The sequence below is a fragment of the Rhyacophila brunnea genome, unplaced genomic scaffold (genome assembly GCF_057557595.1).
Source record: "Rhyacophila brunnea isolate RB1 unplaced genomic scaffold, BYU_Rbru_1.0 scaffold_23, whole genome shotgun sequence".
In the NCBI taxonomy this organism is placed as follows: domain Eukaryota; kingdom Metazoa; phylum Arthropoda; class Insecta; order Trichoptera; family Rhyacophilidae; genus Rhyacophila; species Rhyacophila brunnea.
This window is the reverse complement of record NW_028232893.1, coordinates 17741404-17747495: the sequence shown is the minus strand read 5'-3', so window position 1 is coordinate 17747495 and position 6092 is coordinate 17741404.

Here is a 6092-nt window from a genome sequence, read left to right as displayed (position 1 = left end):
ATCTCACTCAGTCTCTCAGTCTACGATTTTCCTTCAAATTGAGAATTACTAAATCCGCGACAGTCCCCGTTAATCTCTGAACTCAAAATCCACGTGTGCTTACGTGAAAATTTAGTGCGCCTCCCGCATAGCAACAGCGAAAAATTCGGTTAAAATAAATGCATTAGAGATCCTCGCTCCCTAGTAACGGGAGATATAAATTAATAATATCGCGGTTAACTCTCACGTCCTTAATAAGTAAATACATAAATATAAGAAGTAAATTCAAAATAAAACGAGAGCGAGAGAAACTGTGGGGAAGTTGTGCGGAAACTGTGTGGATGTTGTGCGGTAGTTGTACATAAAAGGGTGAAGGTGAGGGTGAGGGTGAGGGTGAGGGTGAGGGTGAGGGTGAGGGTGAGGGTGAGGGTGAGGGTGAGGGTGAGGGTGAGGGTGAGGGTGAGGGTGAGGGTGAGGGTGAGGGTGAGGGTGAGGGTGAGGGTGAGGGTGAGGGTGAGGGTGAGGGTGAGGGTGAGGGTGAGGGTGAGGGTGAGGGTGAGGGTCAGGGTGAGGGCGAGGGCGAGTGCGAGTGTGAGTGTGAGGTGATTGCGAGTGACTTACTTGAGTGTAGAAACTTGCACGTTTAAGTATCGTTTTGCATCGCGCTCTAAGCACGTTTTCTCCCTTCTGCAGGCACCAAACTAGAAGACTCCAACCTTCGCACTGGATCAGCCAGTTCCTCACCGGCCATGGCAACTTCGCCGCCAGACTCCACGAGTTTGGTTTGATAGTAGATGGGCCGGGTTGTACTTGCGGGCATGACCACCAAGATGTTGAACACATCCTCTGGAATTACCCGCTTATGGAACTCGAACGAGCGGAGCTGTCTGCCAAGGTCCATCCTCACACGGGCCCGATTGGTCATGGAGATCTGATAGCAACCGATGCCAACTTTGCGGCATTCGAGAAATTCGCAGCGTCGTATGGGGAGCGGGATAGTCCCGACTCTTCTGTAGACTTATCCATTTCAATTCGTGACACTCGGTATACGGGTACACAAAGCGCTTAACGTCAGCGGACAGCAGAGCCAGTCCAAAAAACAAAAACAAAAATTTCTTTCTTAACTGTCTTCTTTAAGCACTACGGTGCATGGTTGCAGCATCAGTCTCGTGCGGCTCCGTCTCGGGACGGAATGAGCACTTAAAATCACTTCTTTCAGACACGTTTAAAGCGTCATAGAAAGCGGCCGTGCATATCCACGGCTGTGCATATATGACGGGTGGTGGTGGGAACTTTAACTTAAATTCTTTTATCTATTTATCTTTATCCAAAAAAAAAAGATCCCCTTTCGATATACTTAGAACGGCGTTTACATTCATAAACTTCACAATATACTTCAATACGTAGGGACCAATATCTCATTATTTAGGCAATATTAAAGAATGTGTATACCTATCCTTATATTAAGGATACCCGAAAGTATGTAAAATATTTTTGTTTCTTTTTACCATGTCCGATCCTTATAATTATGGGCATCCATTGTCTGGAGGTTAAATATTATTTAAATAATTATAGACGAAACTTGTTTTGATGTCACAAAAAAAAAAATTCTTGCATCATATAACGCAAAATAAATTTAAATGGAACCAGTTTTCATGTACCCATTTATATTTTATTATCATTTTAACCTTGTCTATTATGGTAAAAATATAATAAAATAGGTAATATAATTAAGTACCATAAAATACATTAGAATAATTAAACAAAAAGTATTGCTTTTATTTTATAGAGGTTAGAATACATTTTGTCGCGTACTTTTTATCGAATCAATGAGACCTCAACAGAACTAATAAAAATCCGTTTCAAACTTAATCTCGTCATGGGTTGAATAAAATACGATTTCATGAGCTCCTCGAGCTGTGACGATCCAAAAATCTATTACGATAAATTAAAAAGTGTGCCACTCGACAATATATCTGAGACGCATTCTGCATTTTTTGGACATATTCTCCGGCGCGGACCGGACAACCTGGAGAGATTGGTGGTTTCGGGTGGCCTCCAGGGAAGGCAAAACAGGCTGGAATGACCAAGTAAAGAAGCTGGCTGGGGGCACCATTCATTCTGCCCTGAGAAAAGCGGAAGATCGAGATGGATGGAAAATCTTAGTCGCTCAAAGGATGACAAATTCAAATGTGGTCACAATCCTCAGCCATGAGGGTACGACCAAGAATAATAAGAAAAAGATAAAAGAAATCGTTTCTTCCATTTCCTATCTAGGGTCGGCCACCATCAGGCCACCACCCGGAACAGTCCGGTGGAGCTACACTCATATAAATTACACATGTTCCTAAGCTATGAAACACGTCGTCCTCTGCGTGTCCGGAAATGTGTACGTATGCAGTTTCCCCTATCACACTTCACCGTGAAATGTTGTATCGGAAATATATAGTCGTATATTAAAGACCGTCCAACCTCTTTGGGTCGTATAGTACTGAGCTAAAATTTATGTCTAAATAAAACACGGCTCTTGGCGGCTTACACTTTACTTACAGGAAGCCAGCAGCAAACAAATTTTGAAAATAGCCGATATACCGGAATAGTTTTGTTAGGTTAGGTTAGGTTTTGTTTTCATTCTTGAATTCAAATAATGGTAGCGTTATTATCAGATATTTGAAACCAATCAATATGACATTAATGTTCATATTAATAGATAAGATAAAAAGAACTTTTTATATAAGTACAACGTTTTTAAATTTTCTGATGAATCAAAAACTTGACTTGACTAGCTTAAACGATCAAAAAAAAATTGTACTTGATAAAAATAATACTGAAATGTCATTTTATTTTGTATTGATTTCCATAGTAACGGACTTATATATTAATAATTTAGTTGCTAGGACCCCAGACCCCTAGCAACCAATAATAGTGGATTGGATTACGGATTTCTTCCGAAATAACTTTTCATACAAAACAGAATTAACTGAAAATGAATTTAATTCTACTTAAAGATGGCTTAAAGTTATATGTAGGCTTAAAGACATTTCAGTATTCTATATTTGTTTGTTTGTTTGTTTTTTATTTACTTCATATCAAGTACAAGTTTGAGCATATTGAGCATAATAATTCAACAGAAAATTTAAAAACGTATATAAAAAAAAAAATTTTATCTTGTTATTATTTATTTTTAACATTTACATTATTTATTTTTAAGACACACGGAAGGACATGTCCTCTTTTCTTATACCATCTGGTGGGTGGTAACCCTAAATATTATATTGTAATATTCACAAAAAAAAAAACAAATTTAATTTGAATTTAAATCATGCAACGCTGAGACGTGACGATTATCGTGTTTTGTCAGATATTTACATTTGACATTCGACAACTGCGTAGGATAATGATAGTGCTGCTGGTGGGAGTATAAAAATCATAAAATTTATATATACTACTTGAATTCTAATGGATTCAAGCTCTGTACTATTCCATTTAAGTCGTTTTTTGCGACCCGGGTTTCGCCTTTTGGCATCTTCAGGCACCGTGTACACTCACCAATTTTTTTTTAAATAATTTTATAAAAAAGTAGGTACCATGTAAGAGTATTATTAAAGACTAATATCTCATTAATTAACCACATTAATTATTTTTCTTAGAATTGACTATTTACACTTCTTTATTGTAGTATTTTTATTGTTTATAAAGAATAATGATCTATTATTATGTTTTGACGATTTATTATAATATGATATCGAGTGTATTGTTATTAATAAGATAGGGTTTTAAGTAATTAGGTTTTATACTGACACTTCAACTATTCATAATTTGTTTATTGTATTTTTTGTAACCTTTGACTTGATAGGTAGGTCAGTGGCGCACCCAGGGGGGGGCCAGAGGGCCTTGCCCCCCCCCCCCAAAATATGAAAATCATCAGAATGATTTTACATATTGAAATCGAAAGCCAATAAACTATACCTTGGGCTTAGACAAACAACACGGCAAAAAATGATTTGTAATTCTCCTGCACCCTTCTTAGTAATATTTCTTAGATTTTAATTTCTAATACAAAAATTTCGAAACACTAATGTCAGGTTTTTTTAGAAACCCGTTCCCTAATGAAATTCTCGGTGTCCACCCGAATTCCGGAGTGGTATAGGTCATGGCTGGGGAGGGTTGACAGGGCTCTAGCCTGGAGGCCCGGCGTGTCGGGTGTACAGATAAGTGAGATAAACGCACATCATAAATTAGCTTTAATAGTAAAAAAAGTCGCCTGCGGCGCTATTATACTTCATAACTATGAACATTTTAATTTATATAAATGTCCAATATATTTTCTGATTATTATGTGTCGATACTCGACAGCTCCATTATTGAAGTAGACGTATTGAAAATCGCCAATAATTCACTGTATAAGTACCCTCAATTTGAACTAAAACACAATTTGAAAAACGTTAATGTAGTGTTTCACAATGCCTTTAATCTAAGCGGTGGATAGGGAGCCCGTCAAATACCCTAGCCCAGTGGTCGGCAAACTTATTAGTCAATAAGCCAAATATCAACAGTACAACGATTGAGATTTCTTTTGAGAGCCAAATTTCTTAAACTTAAATTATATACGTAGGTAGTAAGTAGGTACACTGCTAATTTACTTAATAAACTTTAGTTAACGTCCTAATTAAATTATAGGTGGGTACACTGAATAAAACTGAATATCATACGTAATAATGATCTTATTTATTAATAAAAATTAAATTGTAAGTAAGGTATCTATAAAATTGAATCATGACAATGACTGACAAACTCAATGTGAATAATGACCTTGCATCTCCTTGTAAAGTTTGGGTAAGTCAGGTTCGTATGTTGTTGATTTAATTTTAAGCACGATTCCAGGTTCTCATCAATAAATCGATTTCTCAATTTACTCTTGATTTCCTCTCTTGAAAATCTTTTTACTAACCACGAAACTTGCAATATTAACATTGTTGAAAGATTTTATTCAGTACCTAATTAAATACAGAACTTTATTGTTCTTGACTCTTCTCCTCAGCTGCTTTCTTCCTTGCATCATCGACAGAATATTTAGCGCAAAATTACGAGTTTTTAGTTGTAGTATCTCTCTAAATTTGAATGCGTCAATTTTTCCCGACACATAAATACAGGTCGGGAAGCCATTTAAGTTTTGAATAAACGCGAAGTTTCGGTCTATTCAACATTACATTTACGGTTATCCTCTTCCATTTTCTTTGCTTCTTCTTTGTAGCCATGTCAAATATGACAGAGAGCATCTGTGGCAGAGCCGCACTCAAGGGTCCAAAGAGCCGCAGTTTGCTGACTACTGCCCTAGCCTGAGGGCCCGTTTCAGGATGTGGGAGCCATGGTGTAGGTACACCGAGTGCAATAGACAAAATACCGATAAACGAGATATAAGTCTGTGTTGTATTGAGTAGGTTGTGTATAATTTAAATGCAATAATACTTTTTTTGTCCATTTTCAATTAATATGTTGGAACCTCAATATTAAAAAACCAAAAATCTGCGATAAACATTCTGCGAAAAGAACGACTACACCCACTACGGTGGTGGTGTAAATCAAAAGAACATTTTTTTCGGTGGAATTCGGAATAAATATTGTATTGTTCTTTTAATTTAATAAAACGCAATTTTTTTTTTAGTACTTATTCCACTTTTATTAAATAGATTAAGACCGGTTTCGTCCGCCTCAGAGGGACATTTTCAACTAGTTGAAAATGTCCCTATGTATATCGCCATGTATTGTGAAAATATGTAAAAATATTTATATGAAGAAGAAAAAGAGCCTATAGGACTAATTTACATTTTCCTCCTTGGGCCCCCCCCAATAATAATTCCTGGGTGCGCCACTGAGGTAGGTAATGGAGTTCAACCTACTTTATTGTATTGATTTATTATATAAGCTAGAGCAGTGGTCGGCAAACCACGGCTCGCAAGCCACATGCGGCTCTTTGGCTCCTTGAGTGCGGCTCTGCCACAAATGCCCACTGCCCTATTTGACATGGTTACAAAGAAGATGCAAAGAAAAACGGATGACGAAAACCGTGAATTTTATTTAGAATTATAGTTTAATTAACACTTAAAACTTGA